General features: G+C 46.3%; 1 protein-coding gene and 1 long non-coding RNA gene across 2 annotated transcripts in view; both read right to left on the bottom strand.

The window, feature by feature from the left end:
- LOC144177985 (ATP-binding cassette sub-family C member 2-like) overlaps nucleotides 1–23,574 on the bottom strand; it is a 603,957-nt gene that overhangs the window by 574,800 nt on the left and 5,583 nt on the right. The window lies entirely within an intron of this gene.
- Nucleotides 17,631–22,669, bottom strand: LOC144164908 (uncharacterized). The gene is made up of 3 exons (XR_013321254.1): nucleotides 22,312–22,669; nucleotides 21,256–21,367; nucleotides 17,631–17,770 (listed from the first exon to the last, which is right to left on the bottom strand). It is a non-coding gene; the product is annotated as an uncharacterized LOC144164908 (long non-coding RNA).

Genomic DNA, 23,574 nt, shown 5'->3' with positions numbered 1-23,574 from the left:
TTCTGTCGCACATCTTTTTTGGTGCTGACAAACAACTTCTTTTACGTGTTTTTACCAGCTTGGTAGGTTCGCGATTGGACTATGGTAGTGTTGTTTATGGGTCAGCAAGTAAAACATCCCTCAAAATGCTGGACCCAGTGCTCCATCTCGGGCTCCGCCTGGCGTGTGGCGCCTTCCGCACTAGCCCGGTCGAAGGCCTATATGTGGAGTGCAACAAATGGAACCTACAACGTCAGCGAGCATACACAGATCTCCTTTATGCTTTTAAAATTTCATCCATGCCTCACCATCCTTTTAAATCAGTTTTTCATGATACGTCCATGACTGAACTCCTTTTAAATCGACCATCGTTCTCTGCGCCCTTCTCTTACAGAGTTAGAGAGGAAGCGTCAGAGCTTGCTGTCTCCTTTTTAGATACAATCCAAAGTTCTCTAACGGATTTTATAGCACCATGGCATCTCCGCCCTGTATCATGCGACACATCTTTCACACATGTAGATAAAAACCGAGCTCCCACATGTGCAATTCTGCAGCATTTCTTGTATTTGCAGCAGAAGTATGAGTGCTCTGAATTTTATACGGGCGCTTTTAGAACTGCCACCTCTGTGTCCTGCGCGGCGCATGGGCCCGGCCTTAGTGTCGCTAGAACTCTGAATAGTCATACTAGTATCTTTACGGCAGAGGCTTACGGTGTACTTCTTGTTGTCAATCATATACTTCAAAGCCACATCCCACAATCCATTATCTATACAGATTCCCTCAGTGTTGTGCGGGCACTGTCGTCAACAATGCCTTCGAAAAACCACGTTGTCAATCTGATCGTCAAGGGTATTATGTCTGTGTATGTACGCAAATTTGAACTGGTTCTTTGCTGGGTCCCTGGCCACTGTGGTATAGCCGGGAACGAAGCAGCGGACCGAATGGCTGCTGCTGCTATAATCTTGAATACAGTAGACATAACCACATTACCCTACACCGACGCGAAACCAGACACCAGACAACCACTTCGCAAAACATGGCAAACACACTGGAGTGAACAAACAGACAACAAGTTACACGTAATAAAACCTCACTTGGGACCATACACCACCGACACACGCAATAGATACTCTGAAGTCGCCTTGGCCAGATTACGGATAGGGCACACACATGCAACGCACTCGCAGCTGCTCACTGGATCTCCAAGACCTCTGTGCAGCAGGTGCGGAGAGGCCCTATCCGTGATCCACATCCTCATACAATGTAAGGCACTTCACACAACACGACACAAACACTTCAGAGAACTCTACAGACAACATATACCACTACATCCATCGCTGTTTCTAGGTGACGATGCCAGTGTTTCTGTGAAACGTGTGTTTGATTATTTGTCAGACGTTAAGTTTTTAATCGTCATTTCCTATCACGCATAATCAAATCTGGCCCTATACACCAGCCATCACCATCATCTTTAACTGATTTTACTATGTTCGGTTGACACGTTTTTTTTACCTACCTTTTTGTGCTAACCACTTCACTTCATTAAATAAACTTTTCTCTGGCGCTCTTTGCCCTTAGTCGGCCTTGCGCCATAAAAACCCAACCATCATCATCATCATCGAGATACTCGTCGATCTCACGTGGTCGTTGGCCAGGAAGAGGGCTGGGTGCGTCGACGGAGAATCGTCGCAAATCTAGCCTCTTGTAAGGGCAGTGGCGGTAGATGTGGTCGGCCTCTCCGAAGTGGTAACACAGCGGGCGATTATCGGTGGTTCGCCACACCTCGGTCTTCCTTGGCGCCTGGTTTCGGGTTACAGGGGGTCTGGCGGGCGACATTGGGCGGCGGTACGGCGGGGCTTCTTGACGACGTCTTGGAAAAGGGTGGGATCGACGAACAGCCGCGGAGTAGGTCATAGCCAGTGTTGTACACGTTCCTCTAAAATAGGAACGAAAGCTCTTTCCTCGTTCCTTTCCAATTTCGAAACGAGTTCCCGTTACAAGCTCCTTTATTGCGAAAGGAACGCGCTCCAGTCCCACATCGAAAATTGGAACGTGTCGTTACATTAACGTTACAATTAGGTTTTTAAATTAAATAATAGTGTCGGATAATCCTGGGGCGAAATTAAGTGGGAAATATAAAACTGAAATCCAACTACGTATTTTATACAAATATTAACACCGCCGGCAGCAGATTATCTGGAGATAAAAATAATCAAAAGAAAATCTCCTAGGCGAATTTTTTCAGCAAGCACCGGACAAACTCCAGACGGCCCTAGAACATTTTGGTGCATGATGTTTCGGTGCGGAAATTTCGGTGTACGGACATATCGGTTACGGGCGTTTCGGTGCACGGCCATTTCGGTGCGCAATCTTTTCGGCGACCAAATTATCTGTTGCTTGCCTGTTTGCGACAGCCGTTATATTTTTATTTCCGCTTAACGTGGGTTATGGATAACAATCTGGAGCAGTGAATTTATTTTTTGATTGATGCCATGTTTGATCTCTCCCAGCTATTTTTGGAAATTATACATTTATACATTTTGGTTTAATACCTATTTCTGGGGCACCTGTTATTTAGCCGATTGAATTCTTTAGCACACGTGTTTTTTTTTATTCACAAGAGGTTGTTATTTATATGCGCTCTTTTTTAGCTAAGTGAGAAATTTAAAACTGAAATCCCGGTGTTTACGATGGTCCGACGCCTTTTTTGTATGTTTTTAAATTCACACACCCTCAAATTACATAAATTACATGCACACTCTCAATATCCGAAACGTAACGTTAGCTAGCCCCCCAGAAAGCAGAAAACCTTATGAAGGGCATTACGTAGGCTGGGCTGCCTTGCTAAAATGAAGTTTCGAACTCTGATCTAGGATATTGTCGTGGAGGAAGAACGGGCCTTTTTGAAAACAGCCGCAGCTTCTAATGCCCTAAATGGTGATTAGGCGCGTACGGGTTGTGCGTACAAATTCTACCCATCCTGGAAAACCAACTTTCGTTTTATGTTTACATGCCTACATTCACCACATTTTAATTCTTTGTCCTAGCCGCTCTCTCCCTCCCCCCGCGCCCACCTCCCCGCGTGCACACGCGAATCTTGGCCAGATTTCTGTTTCAGTCATAATATTTTCGGTTTCCCTTCAAAATCCTACAGGCGTGGCGGAGTTCACAGTCTCTGAAGCCTCACCGCAGTGATACAGGAAAAAGCTTTACATTCACCTGGAGCTCACGAAACCTCTATAATGTGCAACAAAAAGCCACCCCAAAAGCCGCTGAGAACACAATGACCACTATCGTTTGCTGGCTACGCCCTTCCGCGCGTCGCGATCATACCGATGGCGCCCCGACTCCAGGAATCGCTCTTTCTTCACCGTACGTCGCCCGATTGGTAATGAACTCTTCAAGTCGCGCATATCATGGACACCCGAGGCATACACTGCTTTCTCCTATCATAAGGAGCAAAAAAATTGAATAGGCTAGTGTGACCAGAGCAGCAACAGTCTTCTTCATGTTTTCGAAATCCAGTTCACGCAATGGTGAACCACAAGTGACACCCCCCTCTCTCTACCATGGGGGCTGGTAGCTGGGGGGCCTCAGCCTTCCCCTCCCCTAAGTAGCGCCACCGTAAGGGCGATCGTTGGTTGGTTTGTTTTAAATAGAACCGACACCAAATGCAACGAATACGAGATTGATTGAGAAAATAATTAAAACGGAAGGCACACGCACTTAATCTACCTCGTTTTTCTGTTGTTGTTTTTCGTGGATGTTTTGCTGTTGGGGGGGCGAGGAGGATGGACTGAAAGCAGCAGCGTTTTGCACCGTTGAGCGAAGTGAAAGCAAACCGCTTTGGTAACACTTAAAGTAGTAGGGTTGTTCACATGAATGCTAAAAAAAAGGTTGAATGGATGCAAATTAACAGCGTTAATTTTTACCGTCTACTACAGAAATTGGGTTTTACGTGGCAATGCTCCGCCAGGTTTTAGCGTTCGTTTCCATGCACGGCGCCGCAAGCAAAAGTCTCGAACGCAAAGTCGCGAAATTACAATATGTTCAAAGAATGCCTGGGACATCCCGCGACTCAAAATGTCTGGGCCAAGACGTCTTGCACCAAAATGTCGACAACCAAATCTCCGGATCCCGTATTAGACAATCTTTCCCCGCCAGGGACCAATTTTATAGGCCAGACGCACGTCCTGGCCTCCCCAGGCAAACGATGAAAGGTGAAAAGCATTCTCGTGGCTGCGCTATTCACCCGTCGAACCCCGCGTAAGTTCAACCACCATAAAAGCAAGCACAAGCTGCGGCCTGGTTATTCCTCTCCCTTTGACCTTCGAGGAAGCACTTACGGCTGAAGGGCGGGCAAATTTACCAGCTTATAGGAAGAGAAACGCAGTAGCAACTTGTGGATTTTTGTACTCGAGCCATGGCATCAAAAACAGCCAAGTGCTAGCGATGTAACGGCAGGAACGCCGTTCTTGCCGTTCCTTCAAAAACCAATGAGTTCCCGTTACAGTTTCACCGACCCTTAATTGAACGGTGGCGTTCCTCCGTTCCTCCAAAAAGGAACTAGTTCCAGGAACACCGTTCCTTGTAACGCCATTCCGTACAACACTGGTCATAGCCTCGGGCTCGCGGGGTGCTTCGGACGGCACAGAAGTTCCCAAAGCCTGCTGTTCTTCTTCCCGGATCACGTCGGTCAGTGAAGTGACTTGAGGTTGTGGTGTCGTCATCGGATAAAGTTTCCGCAGCTCCTCCCTTACCACTGCGCGGATAGTGTCGCGTATTGAGTCGGAGTTAACAGCGCTGGCACCAATCGTCTCCGAATCCAGCGCATTGATTGGGCGGTCGTACTGCCTCGTTCGAATTTCGAGCTTCTTCTCCATCGCGGCGGCCTCAGACGCGAATTCGGGCACGGTCTTGGGAGGGGAGGAGGGGGGGATTGCGAACAAGTCACGCGAAGAACTCTTGCTTCACACCTCGCATCAGAAACGGTAGTTTCTTTTCTTCCGTCATTTCTGGGTCCGCACGGCGAAACATTTGCTTCATCTCCTCCATGAAGATCATGACCCCTTCATTGGGGTGCTGCGTTCGAGTTCCAGCAAAAGCGCTGCACGTTCTCTTCTGACCACGGTAGTAAAGGTCTTCAGGAACTCGCTTTTGAAGTGACCCCAGTTGGTCAAAGAGCTCTCGTGGGTCTCGAACCAAGTGCGAGCTGAATCTTCCAAGTAAAAGAAAACATGCCGGAACGTTTCTGCATCATCCCACCTCTTAAAGATTCGGACTCGCTCCAGTTTCTCCAACCATTCTTCAGGATCTTCTGCGGGGACTCCTCGGAAGGATGGCGGTTCTCGTGGCTGATGCAGGACGATTGGTGATGTTGCTCCTTGCACCATGGTGGTGGTTGCAGCGGTCGTTCTTTCGGGTCCGTCTGGCAGGAGACCAAACTCGGGCGGGAGGTCTTGCAATCGGCGGCTGTTTCTAGTTGGACTGGTTTGGTGGCTTCCGGAGGTTGTTTTTGCATAAAGGGTGCGTACCCAGCACCTCCACCAGATGTCACGTAGCCGAAGACAACGCAGCTGTCTTGAAGAAAAAACAACTTTATTGGAGCGAACTTATGCTCCCCTAACAACTCAAAGAATACACAGGCGGCGAAACAGCAGTCAACAAAGTGACGTCGTAGACTGGTGTCGACAATTCGAATGCCGCGGCTTCTCCTCAGTGGGAATTTATCACTGGGCGCGAGGGTTTCTGTAGATCAACGAAGATTATTCTAGGTTGTTCACGTTAGTTCGGAGCGCTCTCCCTATGAGAAGAGGTAACACTTGCGGCGCAGAAAGAAAGACCAGAACACGCGCCTCCCTTGGCACACACAACAGCGATAACACAGACCGGCGCAGCCGGGCGGCAAAGGCAAAACACAACAAACCCAATGCATGGTTCGCGGCAATATAAATATATATATATGTGTGTGTGTGTGTGTGTGTGTGTGTTTGTGTGCGTGTGTGTGTGTGTGTGTGTGTGTGTGTGTGTGTGTGTGTGTGTGTGTGTGTGTGTGTGTGTGTGTGTGTGTGTTACAAAGCGACGTTTTCGACCACGGTGAAAAAAGAACCATGGACACAGGAACGACCGAGGCGAATGAGTTTTTGAACTCCCCCATGTAATGCCCATCACGGGCCCTTACGGTACTAAAATAAATAAAATTAAGTAAACTCACTCTTAACACGACTCTGAGAGGAGGCCAGTTCGCTACAGGCGCAATGAGTACGTGCTGCAGCATCGTAGCCAGCCGTCAGTAAGTTCTTCGACCTGGTTACCATGGCGCCTCCGGCCTCCCAGATCCTCAGCGCCGAGGAAATGGTTCGCGTCAAGGGCATCTGTGGCGGCACCGCCGGGCGCCATTTTGGGCTGCAGGGCGCTCTATGAGCTAGGGTAAGAGATACCAGAGTCGCGACTCCGGTCTTACTGATGAGGGACGCGCCTGAATTTCCCTCGTGGCCAGCAGGTTTCTTATCACCTTCAGAATTCCTCGAGAAAAGAAATGTAATCGCGTAGCTGTGGTGCACAGGGGTCACAATTTGCTAAAATTTTAAGCCCACCTTTTACCATACATAAGGGAGTAAAAATCAGCGTGGGTGGTCTTTCGGTCAATGTTGGAAAATGCAACGAAAAAATGAGCAAAGCGTTTCCAAAAGGTCTGTTTACTGAGTCCCTGTCCATGCGAAGGTCCGCACAACCGAAGATGAGCCCCGTTGACGAGGCTGTCGCGTTCCTTCGGACTCCATCATCGGCGGACGTCAGGCGGTAGTTGAGTTCCCCGTCGAAGCAGTTCAGACTAAGGCCGCACCGTTTAAACGAACACCGCACTCTTGTCATCGGGGCGTCGTCAACCTAATCGCCCCGCCTGTGTTGTTACACGGGCGTTATCAACTTGAAGGTCTCACTATTTTCGCGGGGTAGGTGGTGCACCAGGAGGGGGGAGGCGATCATTCAAACGGGCATAATCGCTCGGAAGTTTACGGTACACAACAACATTAGCACAATAAAATCAATAAAATAAGTTGAGGAACAGTACGCGACTCCTGTATCTGTACGCACAGACATTAAAATAATAAAAAGTATCATTATTCACGTATTCTGCTATTGTCATGGAAACTAAATTTACGGGCTACTGCCGCGAAATTAAAAATGACCGAGGGTTGCTCAACCCGTGAAACGAAAATCGTGCAACCGAAAGTGAAATGATCTGCTGCTTCGTCTGGGAGTATTTAAGAAACACACAAGTCATGCCTAATCACACATAGAACGTTTTTGAACAAGCCAGGATAACCTCGCTGACTGTGGCGCCTTTTCTTCCCTCTTTATCAAACATCAGGCAAGAAGTCAGGTATCCGTTTTCAGAGCTGCATAAGGCAGCCATCGGTTGCTGGGTACTCGCAACAATACATAACCGGACATAGTTCCCGCACAGCACAGTTCACTCTGATGTTAGGTAATAAAAATCGATGAGAAAAAGGCAAAAATGAATAATGGTACGAAAGGTCCGTCCTCATTCCACGCGCAAGTGGGGAGAAGCGCAGATGTTCGCAGGCGGTGTACATTTCTTGCACAGCTTCGTAAGCTTATATTTACGCAACTGCTGCAGTGCGTGCGCATTATCCCCGGCAGCGTCCCCCCCGCATAATGAGACGCCAGTCCTTAAACTAACTGAACCGCTTCGTGTCATTAGTTCTTTCGAAGCAGCTCGAGCGGCTGAAGTCGTCGCAACACTCAGGGTTGCGCTCACCACGCCCTAATCCACTATGTAAATAAAAGTCATTTCTCTCTCTCTCTCTCTCGCAAAATTGGTGGAACTGGCTGTAGAAATCATAGAATGTTGCAGGAAACAATTCCCGCGTGGAGAGTGCCACAGAAATTGATGAAATCCTGCTACAGCGGTGTGTCCGGGTCGCACCATTCAAGACACTGCAGCTTCATCAGCAGCATTCAAATGTAAATATTTTTGAAATGTATGGCGCATTCATTTATATTTCTCGTTTCACAGACATAGCAGTTGTTGACAAGTTGTAGAAACATCACGTTACCGTTTAAGGTTTCGATATAACCTGTGGGATCTATCGAATCAAAGCCAAAGTTAAAATTATTTTTATATATAGCGTTCATCCGAAATGCGTGCACGAGGCCCCTACAGTATCAAATGGCCGTGACAGCACTCATACTGCTCCGGCGTGCGCCCAAACCCTTCGTGTAGTACAGCCTTACGCATAGCAGCGAGACTGGAAACATTATCAGTCTAGTTCGCGAGAACAGGTTTTGTGGGGCTCTTCTGCGGCGTGAAGCAGTTTGAATGCGATCTTCGATAAGGAATGGGCAGGGTCCAGGCTCATTTTCACTTCTTACTACAACCATCTTCGCGCTTTAGAATCAGACCCTTTTACGTGCATACACTCATCATTTTTATTTACTTCGCGTTCAGCTCATTATATTTAACCTGTAAACAACCCCGACCGACCATTCAACTTAGACATAGCGGCCGTTGGCCTCAGCAGTATAAAAGCACAAATACTACTACAATTAAGTTTTAACCAGGGTGTCGAACCGGAACCGAACCAAACCGAAAACCGGAACCGAACCGGTATTTTTGCCGGAACTGAACCCGAACTCGAACCGGTATTTTTTTAGCACGCTGAACCCGAACCGGAACTGAACCGAAAAAATAAATAGCGGTTACCGGTTCACGACGAAACGGTTGGGACATATGCAGTTGATAATGCGCGGTCAACGCCATTCGGGGCTTTTTTTTTCTTTCACGCACCATCAACTTCGCAACTTCTCACGCACTTTCCCCCTCAGATCAGTCACAACACTATCAAAGCTCTCTTCGTCGTCACAACATGATGAAAGGTATATTCACCAATGTTGCAAATGTATGCCACTCCTGGTAGCGCGAGAATATCGCAAGGCTGAGATGAAATGTCACACTCTCGGCAGCCTGCAGGCGATATAAAACATCGACTTTGGCCTTCCCTCGCTCCGACCGCAATTCTGCTTCACTGCGAAACGGCGAAGGCCAACACCCGAAATGTGCATACTAACTGCATTTCATACTTTCCTCTAAATGGTAGCACACCTATAGTGCAAATATACTTAAAAAGTGTGACCACCAAAGGCTGCTCGGAGGGTGAGCTATTGACTGCTGGCCACAATGATGCCGGTTCGATCACCGCACCCTGCGACCGTTTTTCTGAGCGCAGGAGTACCTTCGGGGAATCAAACTCGCCAATGTTACTTTACAAGCGTATTTCCGCGGGCCCAGGGCTTGGTTTTACATTATCTCGTGCCGAGTTTCCACACAAAAAAATTAAGCTGTTTTTCGCTGCATACAGCCATCGAATAAGCGAAACACCAGAGTAGATTTTGCTCTAGACATCCCTTTCTTTGTCGAACCTTTAACGTATCCAAACGTGTCACCCCGGCAAATGCAGCGAGCGCCGTGGTGCCTGGTATAACAGTTTTTCAGGACGTCTAGAGCGGACAACTTTGCGTTTTTAACGGATCCAAATAATGATAACAGATATAGCAGAGAGAGCTGTTAGCGTATTGCACGCAGTGTGTCCATTTGCAAGACTCTCTCCCCCGACCTCGCAAGCAGTACGTATTTCGTCTCGAATAAAAAAAGACGGCCCTAAAGATCGGTGCATGCGGAAAGGCAGGCCGGTCCCCCTTTATTCCATTTGCCAAGGGTTAATACTTTGCTCTTTTTTTGCTCTTTTGTTTTTTCAGTCATGCATTGTTTTCGGATATGCGCTTCACTGACTAGTCTAACTGAAAGGGAAACTAACTAGCAGATCGTTGCTACTTCATCTGTTTTTTTTTAATATTTGGCCTAATTGCTCGCTTGAAGTTACGCAACCTTTATTAGGAAAAACTTGAATTTCGAATGCCACAGAATTGTATTTAGTTTTCGTAGTCGCTTTAAACTCCCAGACTTTTTTTCGCATTTCGCTAACAATTTACTCACCGAAGCGGTTCGCGAACCGGTTCGGGTTGTGATTTAGTCGAACCGGAACTGACCGGAACGAAATGAATTATCCCGAACCCGAACCGTAACCGAACCGGTATTTTTTTCGGTTTGACACACTGGTTTTAACGCGATCACACTGCCTCGACGTAGGCATGAATGTTTATTATTTCCACCAGTGTGTATTCTTCGAAATCTCTTACCAAGAAGCTAAAGTTTTCAGACTGTGCGAAATGCTACCCTCTTCTTGGTCAGCTCCTGCTTGCCCATTTATGGAATTGTTGCGCTCGCCGGAATTTAAATTCTTTTCCACGTACTGGATAGAAACAATCCACTAGATATTACGATTGCGAAAGGAGGATGAGAGGACGAAAACAGGCTGCGTTCCTTCTAAGGTCTTACGAAAAGCGATCTTCTATGCAGGCATAGAAGGGGAGAAACAATTCCTCAATCGCCCCACAGAATTCGCCCCGATCCTCGTCGGCAGCTCACGTCCCCCGCAGGACGACGCCCTCGGTCACACATCTGGAGCCCTTCCTGCCTCATCTCCCGGCCGCAGCAGCAGTGTTTCCGATAAGGCGAAAACAAAACGCTCGTCTGTAGAGCTTCCGGCGCATGTTAAAATGGAGGCCTGACAGCCCAGGTGTGGCTGCGGCTCGTAAAACCTGCTACATTAAAACTGTCCCTTTTTTCGTGATGCGCCGGAGCATGCATTGCCGCCAAATATTGGCTTCCTCCCCAAACCTACACGCAGTCTTCCTCTACATTTGGTGGCGTCTCTTGGTGCCCAATTCGTTACTCTACAAGTCCACCCAATTTCATTCCGACTGTTTAAATGCGCAGCCCAACTGCACTTCTTTCCTCCAGTTTAAACAATGCGTCTTCCTACACATCACTAGTAAAGAAAATCGTCATAAATATTTTTGGAAATATGAAGTGGTCTTTCCTTTAAAAAAAGTTGTACCTCAACACCCGACACTTTCCTTTTTTTATTTTATGAAAACTGCAATGTTAACGCTCTATTGGCTTGCATAAATCTATCGCACGAGCAATCTCGCCCCCTCCAGGATTTCTTTCGGCCATGTCAGGAAGTCGCGCGACTCCCTTATTATACCCTAACATTTTTTTTCCATGAGAAGTAAAAGTATTGTCTCAGTAGGGAAGGCCCCGACTCCTGATTGGGGATCTCAGTGAGAAGAAATTCAGGGAAGCGTGCACTCACGCGCAAGGCTCGATTGGCGCTATAAATGTTGGAGGCACGGTGTAAGAATATTCAGGTGTTGACACTCGCCGGCCGCCGCGGCGGAGAACGCGGCCAGATCGTGTTAGCCAGATCGTGTACATGCGTAGACGGCAGCGGCGCCGAAGCGCTGCGAATGAGGGGCCGGAGGGGCCGGTAGGTGCCGGCCAGTGTTGCGGAGTTGCCACTCCGGAATTGGAATGATTCCGGATTCATTCCACCTTTTCGGGATCCCGGAATGGAATGGGAATGGGATGAGAACAACGTTTGGAGGAATGGAATGGGAATGGAATTAATGGCCCTATGCTCGGAATGGAATGGGAATGGAGTCAGTATTTATAGACGGCGGCGTCACCATTGCTGGTGCCTTCCGGCTATTTAATTAGTCTGTGGCGACGACTGCGTCGGTATATCTCAAAGGGAGCACCAACGACGAAAGCGAGAACGCGTACTTGGCATTTCGAGAAACTGACTCCGCGCAGCGCGTATGCAACTGAACTCGAGCGGCGCAAGCTCGTCTGGCCAGTGGCGCCGTTAGGTCGGCTCTTCGTGCTTGGGTAGGCTTTTTGAGGCATAGCGTTCTCTGTAGAACCGTCTGTGGCGCCGATGACAGCCCAAAGTCTCTCTCAGTGGCAGGCGCCGTGTGGCCAGGCCAGCAGGCGGGGAATATCATCGAGAACCAGGGGAGGGGGGAATACAAACGGCGCGCATCCGAAGCCGCGGTGTTTCTCACCACAAGCTGATACTGCGAAATATTGGAGCTAGCAATATAAAGCGTTCGCACATGACACAACAAGGCGCTTTCCTCCGGCGCGCAATAATAGCGTTGTAGCTCGCAAGCCGACCTGGTAGGCATCACGCGGGAATACGGCGCCAACCTGTCGACCGTCTGTCCGTGTGTTGCAGCGGCCGCGGGGCTCCAGTAAACCAATGCCAAGGCAGCAAAAAGAAAATTGTGGGTGAGGGATTTGCGTGCCCGGCACCCGCCAAAAGCGCAAGAAGCGAGCTTCAAATAGGTTACTGAGCTTTCTACCTCCACGCTCTGCTACTGAGGCTACGGTAGTGAGCAGATGGGATATACAATTACATCAGACAATTCAGAACACAGCTGTCGACAGGCGTTTGTTTCTAACAGTTCTGGCTCCAATAGCAGCCTTTTTGCGAGTGCTTTGACGGCTGTCAGGAGTGCGACACCGTGTTTTGCTTCGATCTGAATGTGCGGCCCTCTTCTCCAATTGTGCCAAACTTGTTCGTGCTTTGGTTTCTGTGTCTGTGTACGCGGCCGTTGCGCCTGGGTACAAACGTACCTGATTACTGAAGCCTTTGTCGTCGGCTCGAAAGTTGGAGCATCGGCACTGTTCAGGAAGGGAGGTCACGTTTAAAAATTTTGATCAGGTCTTCGATCACATGGCTGCGCATTCATGGAAACAAACTGCCTGACCATATTTCTTCACTTTGACAGGGCTCCCGTCAAGATATGGTTCTGTCACTTTAAATGAGGGAGTCATAAATAATGTCCTGTATTGGACGTATGGGGCTCCGGTAGTGCCAAGTTTAAACAATCGCAATGGAGGTCAACGTGGAAGCGGTGGCGACTTTCCTAGAGTGAATACAAAACCTGTAAATGCTGTTCTGTGACTCTGCCTCTGCGTCTCTAGCGTTGTAGTGTAGCGAAAAGGCTCAATACTGTAGATTCACTTGAAATCATTCAATTAGGCATTTCGAAAGTACATGTGAGCAAGCTCCGCGTGACATGCCTGTAAGTTATCCACATCACACTAATTGCGCTGGTATGACGGTACGCAAAGCAAAATACTGCAATAAGTAGTGGGATCCCGCTACTTATTATAAAAAAGGGGCAGTGTGACGCTGCCACTGTTCCAAGCGAAAGCTGTTTTAGTGGGACCGATCGCATTCTATCAAAAAACTAATGCATTCGCTCTTAGACCGGTTGCTCGACCGAAAAGCTCTGATAATGATACGCACACGGTGCGTGCGTGAAACCGGGGACCGCAAATTATGTCTCTCTCTCTCTCTCTCTCTGAAACTGGGCTTCGATTGTGTCAAAACACTTACTTCAAAATCGCAAAAAACGAACGGTTCTAAATAAAAACACACACGCGTCGATCATAAAGGACCACAATAGTATACCTTTATCTCATCAACCACGTAACGGTGTACACTTATACCGTTCGTAGTTGCGTCTACTTAGTGCGCGAAAAATCGTCGCATGGGTTCGTTCTTCGCTTGCGGTTTGGGTGTTTGAAGGTTTATCGATCGGCTAGACGCACTTTCAGCGAAAGTTGGGTGCACTTTTAGCTTTCGCGCTTCTCTCGGATTTTGGTAGGAAGGGACGATAGTTTTTTTAATTGGGTAGTTATGCACGACATATGTAACCAACCTGCTACCGCCTCTCAATTTCGGTGACAAGTGACACATTTTGAATACTTTCGCAGTTTGCAACCCGTATGGCAACGCCAGATTCATTTTGCCTTCCTCAGTAATTCGATAGAGCACCTGAGGCAGTTTTTACATTGAAGAATTAAAAGAATGGAATTGAACTTCCCGTCCATTCCAGGAGTGGGAATGGGCTAACTTCTGTCATTCCGAGGAATGGAATCACAAGTTCTAATTCCTCGGAATGGAATTGGAATGGAATGGGGATGCCCATTCCGCAACACTGGTGCCGGCTATCGCTTGCGGAGTGGTGAGCGCAGCTGATGAAATCTAAGGTTCGACGAAATCTCGTCTGGTCCGGTAAAAGGTTCATAGTTAAAAACTTGCGGTCACCGACCAAAGGCTTATTAAAAGCGTAAAAAAGAGACGTTTCGGTGTGCTTAACTTCCCGTGTCATTCAAGCTGCGTTTCGGTGTTTTTTGCTGCTAGAGTTAATACCGAGGAGTAGACACAATGTTTCAGCTTCCACGTTGTGTTCGTCACCGATCACGGCGGCACCAGCCACCGTGATCGTTGTGGAACTCACGCGGAACAGCGAGGCGACGCAGTGCTAGGATGTCGCGGTCCAAGGCGTCTTGTAGTTAAAAATGTAGTTACACATAAAGGCTATTTTGGCTTCCGTGGAACATAGATATTTTATTATTCTTTTGCTGAATGTATACATGGGCAACAAGAGGCGTAGACAGAGCAATGCTATTAACACGCCAACTCGTTATATTAAAATTTAAAAACAAAGATAACAGGAATGTTGGTTAGTTCAGACATGGTTCTTTGGAGTCCTGCACGTGCCCGAATTTTTGTGCAGATATTAATCTACGAAACATATAAGCCTTTAGACATTACTAAGAGAGAAACGAAAATTGTTTCGCCGCAGGATCTATTTCTTGTTATTTTCTTACGTCTGGCGTATAAAAACACCCGAAAATAATTTCTGGATACCCCACTGTGGGAAATAATGGGCCCCACAATGGAAGGCTCCAAATTATGACCAAATGGGATTATTCACATCGCACAGAACACGGGCACCATTTGCATTCGTTCGCCGATGCCGCAGTCACCGTTACTCTTATGTTCTTCGGTTGAGCGCCGTGATCACTAAAATGTCTCACTATCAGAAGTCTCGAGGTCACAAGGTCTCTGGACGAAATAATTGAGGCTTCTGCAAATTTTGAAAAAAAAACAAAGAAAGGAAAACACAAACACGAGCTCTTGTGTCTTCCTTTCTTCGCCTTTGTCTACGGGTAGTTTTTTGTCAAAATATGCAAAAAAAAACAATTAGCCCAAGTTGCAAATTTATGAGAAATAATTGAGGCTTATGAGATAATTTATGAGAAAAAATAATTTATGAGAAATAATAATTGGGGGTATCTTTAATTTGTTTTCAAAGAAGCATTTACACAGGCACACCACATGCCCTATGCCAGGGCAGCGCAGCGGTTAAGTTTATACAGCCATCTCGGGCCCAGTTTTTACCCGTTGTACATTTTGGTTTAACATAATATGTTGGTAAAGCTGTATAATTTGCCCTGACCCTTTTAACATAGATGGAGAATTTTGGGGTCCAGCAAGTTGCTTTACCACGCCAACTGCAATTTTTCTTAGTAAACTGGCATCCGTCAATCTCAGTTTAGCGTCGCGTCAGTATTTATTATCTGCGCGTGCATGCCGGTGTTTCCGTGGGAGAGACAACCACTCAGCCCCGTCGGTATTGGCGTGAAAGACGAGCTTGATAGAGAAACTCCTGGGAAATTTTCACTGACCATTTTCACGTCGAGTAGGTAGCACTGCACTGCCTTAGCCATTAAAATGTCGCATATGTAGTCTTGGTTTGGCTTCGTTACGTGCCCTCGCCCGTACAGCAGCGGAGGCGTCCCGCTACACAGCAAAACCCCGCGGGTTGTGTGCCTTGCTATGGCGGTAGCATTTTTGATACAGACGAAATAATACGGTAACATCACTGACGTCTCTGGACACTATAAAGAACCAGAGTTGGACGAATTTTACCATATTCTCTACACGGCGAGCATTACTACCTCACAGCTTCGGCAATTTACACTGCTCAAGTAACATTTTATGCTACGCGTAGGCGCGTTGGCTCTTCGGCTTAATGGTGACAGGGGCATCCCGCAAGAGGCAGTCCTCTCTCCACTCCTTTTCAATCTTACTCTTCTCCCCCTACCGCAGAGGTCAGCGTGTGCGTTTCGGACAACCTTTTACTTTAAAAGGCGGTAAAACAACTACGCTCTCTGGGGTCGCACGGATGAGTGAAAAAAAAATTATTTGCAATAAAACCGTTTCGTCAACGAGCTCGGATGGGTCGTACGACCGCGTTTTGCTGCACTGCTGCAGTTTCTGCGCGTAAAAATGACAGTATCCCGAAATTATTTGGTGTAGGCAGCATTTTCAATCTGTCTGTGCCTATCTGCAACTAAAAAAAATACACCTATACGCAGCTCAACCGAATGATCGCACAGCACCTGCATTACGGTCAACGCAGATTGGCGAGAAGATAGGCCCTCGTGGAGGGGCGCACTCTGGTGGCGTTCCGGAGAAGCGCATGGAGCGGCGAACAAGATCTGGCCGCGCCGCCGCACGCAGTGTCGACGACTAAATATTCTTACACCGTGGTTGGAGGTGAGCACTGCCAGACACATAGTTAAGGTTCAGTATCATTGTTAATTTGCATAGTTGTGCTAGTAGCCGTCGTCATATGCATCGAAGAGGTCGTCGTGTTCTTCGTGGCGAGTGGTGGATGCAAAGGCATTGTCGGCTACCACGAGCTCAAATGGCCAAGCGTGCCCCAATTCGCGTAGCGAAGCTGCAGAAGCGCCAACACTCTTGGAAAAGAAGAAAATCAAGTGGTTCCCGGCACACGCAGGAGAGCTGTCGAATGTCAGTGCGAACCACAACGAAACCGCACACGCCCGGGCGCGAAGCGGGGAACGCCCGTGGCACAGCACGAGAGACAAAATGACGAGCTACAACGAAATCACCCAGGCATCACTCGCCAGACGTACGCTCCCGCCGCCCTGCAAAGGGCTGAGCAGAGAGCAGGCAGTCGGGTACAGGCAGCTCCAGACAAGAACGGTCATGAGCCCGTCCCTAATGTCCAAGATGTACCAGGAGACGCACCCAGCCGACACGTGCAGGGTGTGTCGCAAAGCAACCGCGACCCTCGAGCACATCGTCTCGGACTGTCTCAACTTCCCGGAAGAATCCACGACAGGAGGACTGCCACCCGCCTTTGAGGAGGCGAAGCGATCCGAAGACCAAGACCTCGAAATCAAGGCCGTCCAGCGGGCCCTCGTAGCGCTGACCAGGCAGGAGCCCGAGCGACCCGATGATGGGAAGCGAGGCTCGGGCCTGCAGCTGCCCTCATAAAAAATTCTGTTGTGTTTTTGATGTATTTCTGTAGAGTTTTGTCTTCCTCTTGTATAGAGATTTTGTAGAGTTTGTGAAGAATTTTTTTGACGAGCTCTTGACGTGTTTCCACAAGTATTTGGCAACGGAGTTTCTGTAGAGAGTTTGACGAGTGATTTTCTGTAGAACTCATGATGTATTTTTGCAGCCTTTTTAAGTAGATTTATGTGTACTTCTTGATGCACTTCTATGGCTTTTATGATGTCATCTTATGTACTTCATGACGTATTCTTACCGAGCTTCTTCATTTATTTCTGCGTACTTCCAGACGTGTTCTTGCCATTTTTGTAATGCGTTTCTTGAGCTATGTGAATATTTTAGGTCAGCAAATTGATACATCAATTACACATTTTACGCTTTGCTGCAAGTAAGTGTTATTGGGCAAAATAGGGGCATTTTTGGTAGTAACAAGATGGAAATTGGCAGCATTGATAGTCACACATAAATTTAGTCAGCGACAGCTAGCTGAAAGGCCAGCCAGTCAAAGCTGCTGAAATATACAAGCAGAGACAGAACTCAGCGACTCACGATCGATTTAATTATGAGACAGCACTATGCAGCTGACTGACCGACAGCCTTGATTTCCCGTGACACTACGGACAAGAGGGTCGCCTTGATTAGCTGCTGTGGCACGGCAAACTTGGCACATGTGCAGGCTGGAAAGAAAGAAAAAGCAAGCTGATATGAGAATACAACATATCAAAAGTAACATTTTTTTTAAATATCTTTTTTTTTGCTAAAGTTATATTTTTCGTTTGACTCTCTTCGATGCTGATATTTAGCCCACTTTTAATTTCCTTAAATGCTAATTTGATGATAAATTCTTCGCAAGAATACACTAATTCTCATTTGAATACTTGTGTCATTGCTTGAATTTTTTAGGGTTGCATGTGTGCTAAATTATTTTTACATGAAGCGTACCAGCACTGGCAGTAATTCAAAAGATTTTGCTCACATATACATGATCTCAGTATAAAAAGCCACCTCATGTCACTAGACGTTCGGCACCAGCAAAAGTGACTGAAGGTTAATAAAGTTTTATCTGAATCCCCAGAATGACAGGTTACCAGCCAAAAAAAGCTATGCAATAAAATCACCAATGAAGAGTTCACGTATGAATAATGTTTGGACACCTAAATAGCTTGTGTGCCTGTATACACAGCACACCTATGCGGTTGTCATTCTCATTCTCTGCCTATGTCCGTTGTCATGTCATGTGCAGTTGTAAGTAGCTGGCACACATGAGAAGCCCAACAATATGTTTTAGGCAATATAGATGTCCACAGGACCACTGCTACAAGGGAGGCTCCCTAACTGTAAAAAGTACTGAATATGATTTTGTTGTAAGCCGCTATTATGCAGCTTCGATGTCTGCTCTCTATCAATTACCATCAGCTATTTTGCAATGCCTTTTCAATGCCTCAAAGTTTTTTTAGCTTTCAAATTCATTCATTGCTGAGACGTGCGAAGGAAACTTTGATCCCCCGCTTAAGCGGGTGAACATGTGGATCCCCCGCTTATTCCTTTGATAGACGAGAAAAATACAAAATACTATCCATATTAAAAACAACTGTTTTGAATGATGTGCAGGAAACAAGTTGCCGTAATTGATGGACAATTTATGCTCAGATGTCAGCTATTTTGAATGCATAGAATTCTATGGCTAGCAACACGTAGTGTTGTACGGCTTCGAACAAATTTTCATTCATGGTTTTTTACCACAGCAGCTTTTTCCACTGCAAAAAACCACTAATGCCATGGTGGACATTCCATAATAGTTAGCCTGAAGACGAAATACATTTAAGCAAAACTCTTCCAACCTACTACCATTGGTTGCGTGGTTCATGTCAACACTGCTTAGTATGCTGGCAAGGCGGCCTTGGGCAGACATAAGGAAAAACACAAATTCACAAAGAAAAGTTACAGAGCTTCCTTAAATATGTTCGGCTCGTTTCAACGAAAAAATTAATGCAGGTTTAAAAACTGTTGAAAGGAGGAGAGACTAAGCGGCACAGAAAACGACCTGCCTTGTGCTGCCGTAAAGAGTGCCAAATACAACAGAAATAAAACACAGGATACTGTCCGTGTGGGGAGACGTGAGCCAAAGCAGAGCAAAGATAAGCAACTCGGTGAACTATTTTGTCATGAGCAGCGCCAACAAACCAAAATGTACAACTGTAGTAATGTTGGTAAATAATCAGCTCCACACTGCAAAACATACAGCACAAAGGGACAAGAAAACACAGGACAGGCTCTGAAGTTACACAAAAATATGCCGCCAATAGATGCACAAAAAACAAAATTTAACCCGATGAAAGCCTCGGGCATTATTGGGTAAAGTTTCTCTCATTTTTTGTATGCATGCTGGGTATACATTTTTGTGCAACTCCAATAAGTTTATTTTAGTTGACATTCAGAGCTTGCCCCATGTTTTCTTTTCCCTCTGTCCTGTCGGTTTTGTGCTGAGGATATAGACATGTACAATTGCAAGAAACGCAATGAGGACGAATAAACTACAATTGTTACACACTACGTGAAAGTCTCTAACAAGGAGTTCTGTCCAGAAATTTTGAAATAAGCATTGAACCAAATATTTCAAAGCTGAAGCTATACTAACAGCTTACTGTGTATGAAGGCCAGTCAAGGAAGTTTGAACAGCAACAGGTACGGATAATGCATGTTGTCATATTTATAGCTTTAATAGCAGCAAAAAAGACAACAAAAATTTTTTGAGTAATTTTTCAAGTTTCAAATGCCCCTATCAACGTGCACAGCTACGGATAAGTCGTCACCCGACAATTACAACCACAGAAACTTCGCACGAACCACAGAATAGTCATCAGGCACAAATATGTATGTGAATTATTTCCTTTTCTTTAGTGTTCATGCTCTTATTGGAGCAGCCAAATGTACACTGGCCCTAAATATTGAGTAGAAAGTGTTCACAATTTACATTAAATACAGTAGTCAAATCCCGTCAACCCTAATAAACAGAGCAAAAAATCCTTCAAGTAAATTTTGCAAAAAGCTATAACTTGCTTGAAAAAGTTTTCTAGGAAAAGAATATGTTACTAGGCAAATTGCCGTTTGTAAAACATGAAAAAAAAACAGAATGAAAATTGGACCTAAGCTCACAATTGCAAAAACACAGGACAGGAAAAAGTGCTAATTCTCAGCTGTTCGTCAACACAAAGAATGTATATATGCACCGAAATATCGCACTGGTGCCCAAATGCTTCAATAATGCCATTCATTCGAACAGGCAACGCCTCTTCCCGACCTCCCTATGTGCATCCAAAAGAAAATATTGTGTGTAAGGTGTAGAACCAAGGTTTATTTTTCCCTCTTGGCGTCACACAATTCATTAATGATATAGCCAACGAAATGGGCACTGACCACTTGCGACAGGTAAAATTGCGATTTGGCCCACTTGCCCCCCATTTCCTCCCCGTTGTGGTGCGTGCAATCGTGACCAGCAATTCTGTGGGGCTAGGATTTTATGGCAAAGCAGATACCAACCAGCCCACAAGGTCATTAAAGATTTTATGAAGGGATGCTCAGCAGGGCACTACTGTTAAGTTGAATCGGTCAGAAGTTTTTTCGTGCACATTTAAGTTTTTTTATCATTACGCGCACCTGCTTTGGTTGACGAGAGGGATGATCTGCCTTTATAAATTCAACTTGGGGGTTCTACGCGCTGAAGCTATAGCTGGTCTTGAGGGGTGCAGTAGTGAATTACCGCCACTTTGTTTTTTTTTTCTTTCATTCCAAAATTGGCTGCTGTGGCCAAAAGAACATCTCCAAATGGTTGGCATCATTCGAGGTTCAGCAGCACATCTGCGTCTCCACAAAAGTTCAGTATATACATACATTTATTGTGCAATAAACAAATGAGAGTCAGCTCGTACCTTGTGTTGTTTAGATTGTAAATCTACATCAAGCATTCGCTGTGCTACGTTGTGTCGGCAAAATTCTAATCTGCACCAATAGTCACCAAAAACGGCACTGGTTTAAGACTGCTTAAACACCTTCTAAAAAGTCCCTAGCGAAAAAATGATGACTTCAGATTACTGAAATTTCGTTGTGCATGTAACAGCAAGACGAAGTCCGTAAAAACCATAAAACAAACGTGTTTACCCACTTTTGCATAGACTGCCAAACAGTCGGCGATGCCCGATGAGGAAACAGCCTCGGTCCTTGAAGTAGGCCGCACCAATAAGTCATTCTGAATGCAAGTTGCAGCAGTCAGCAGCCTGCAACATGTAAGTTATTAGCAAACGACAGGCCAGACACCAGAATCATACTCTGCCTTAAACCTGCGAAATCCCAAATGCTGCGTTACTCTGATCACCAAGGTGTGTTGCCCACTAAAATTCATTAAGCTGGAAATTCCGTAAGTGACAGAAATTTAACAGTTATTCTTGAATATTTTTACTTGGTTCTGAATGGTTAATTTACGTTTGCGATGCTACAGTAAGAGTACGATGCGCAACCAGCGCTACTCATACTACTGTACCAGTTAAGACATGCGTGTAGTTCTGGCGTTACAAATAAATTCGGGTTCCATACACTTTGTGCATTCCAACATTTCACGACCAAACTGAGCGTTCAAAAAGATAAATCATTTAATGGAAACGCGAAAAAAACATCCAGATGGCATTGTAATCTAATGCTGTACGCTCGGAAATCACTCCATTTAATATTTTATTCTAATGCTGCACGCAGGGCAATAATTCAATTTATTGTGCACGTTTTTTAACTGAAAACTATTATGACGGAAAAAATCGGCATCTGCTGAAACGAAATAAAAACTAAGAGCACATAATATCACGCTAAAAATACACGATGTGCGTGTAATGCATACACACACTTACATTCGCACAGGCACATAGTATATTCGCACACGCACATATATTCGCACTCTCCTGCTTCCCTTTTTTCACTTCATATCAAAACATTCGGCTAGCTAAACAGAACAGGACACACACACTTCAACGAACACAGGGAAAGAAATTGCGCGAGAATTGATTGTTTACACACCAGCAGCAAGGTACAAAGGTCTACCGACAGATCTGCGGAACGCACAAAGCGAGTCACTGAAGTCGTTAGGGCTAACCGCTTACGCGGACCGCAGTCCGAGAGCAACTCTGCTACGATAAATACATATGACAAGAAAACAAAGTTCACTAGTACTCACCTTCACTGCTTCGGAGTATTTCTTCGTCCGGTAGATAAATCTACTGTAGTCAAATCACCGAAACAACGAAAGTTGAAGGCGTGCACGCCCGTGCGCGCCCGTGTCGTCACCGCCCAGTAGCACGCGCACCGATACGGAGTGCAGATAGGACGGTCGGGCTCACCGCGCAGCACTTTGCTGTCTCATGTTCGTCCGAGGGAAAAACTAGTTCCTGAAGTGACACCCACCTTGATAAAAACGCGTTGCGAAATAGATGCCCAAGTTATTGGTAAATACAGATATTAGTTGCCAGTTATATACAAGAAAAGCTTAAGCGTGTTTTTTTTTTTTAAGAAAACAGTAATTGTACCAGAAGTTACGGCAATTTCAGGGTCTACGGTGGAAATACAGCTGGCGTGGGGTTGCGGCGCCGTAATTTTACGGTTTGTTCTGAGGCCGCAACCATTTGCAGCGTATTTTTCGCTCTTTCGGCGTTGACATCGCCCCGCGGTGAAGGCGTCGGCGAAATTCACGGCGGCGCGAGCTTACGCGGAAGTTACGCCGACGTCTATGCTCGCCAGATATCAGCGTCAACGCAGCGCCAGAATGCATACGAAAACAGGCGTCATCGTCCGGATTCCATGTCCATCTCCTGGTTTGGGGTCATTACTTTCGCAGAAAACAATCAATTTCTTTTGAACCTGCGGAAATCGGTGCCTTGAGGCAAATTACAAGCTATTTCTGTTCGAAAGTGCGCATTCCTTCGTGGCTAGCCTAGCTTGGCTTTCATCGGGGCGATCGGGGGTTCGGGATAGCTTTTTGTGAGTTAAATACGGGAGCTCTGGCTACATCGCTTGTAGTGTTAGCATGATGGGCATGTCTGCAAGATCGGTGCGTAACGAACAAAGTTTATCAACGCCAGAAATCTAGCGCGGCATTCAATTTCATTCGCGTCTACCGTAGCTTGCATAAGGGGACCGATGAAGCGCGATAGCTTTTCTTGGCTCAAATAAGGGTGGTTTGGTTACATCACTCGCAGTATTAGCATAATTGGCCTCGCCTCCAAGATCGGTGCGGAAGAAAAAAGCGTTATCACTGCTGAAATTTGTCAAATACGACCAAAACGAATCACCCGGCAATATTCGTTGGCAGCCTTTGTTAGGGTACCAAATTCTTGCGTCAATGCGTACCTTCGGCGTGGTCGAGTGGTTGGGAGCTTGGCCGATTGCGTTACGTTTTGACAGGCCATGGTTCGAATCGTGGCAAAACCTCACTGTTTTCTTT

The sequence above is a fragment of the Haemaphysalis longicornis genome, unplaced genomic scaffold (genome assembly GCF_048455015.1).
Source record: "Haemaphysalis longicornis isolate Haplotype H1 unplaced genomic scaffold, Haemaphysalis longicornis Haplotype H1 scaffold_1, whole genome shotgun sequence".
Lineage (NCBI taxonomy): Eukaryota > Metazoa > Arthropoda > Arachnida > Ixodida > Ixodidae > Haemaphysalis > Haemaphysalis longicornis.
Note: the sequence above shows the minus strand (reverse complement) of the source record. Positions and strands in the feature narration are given on the sequence as shown.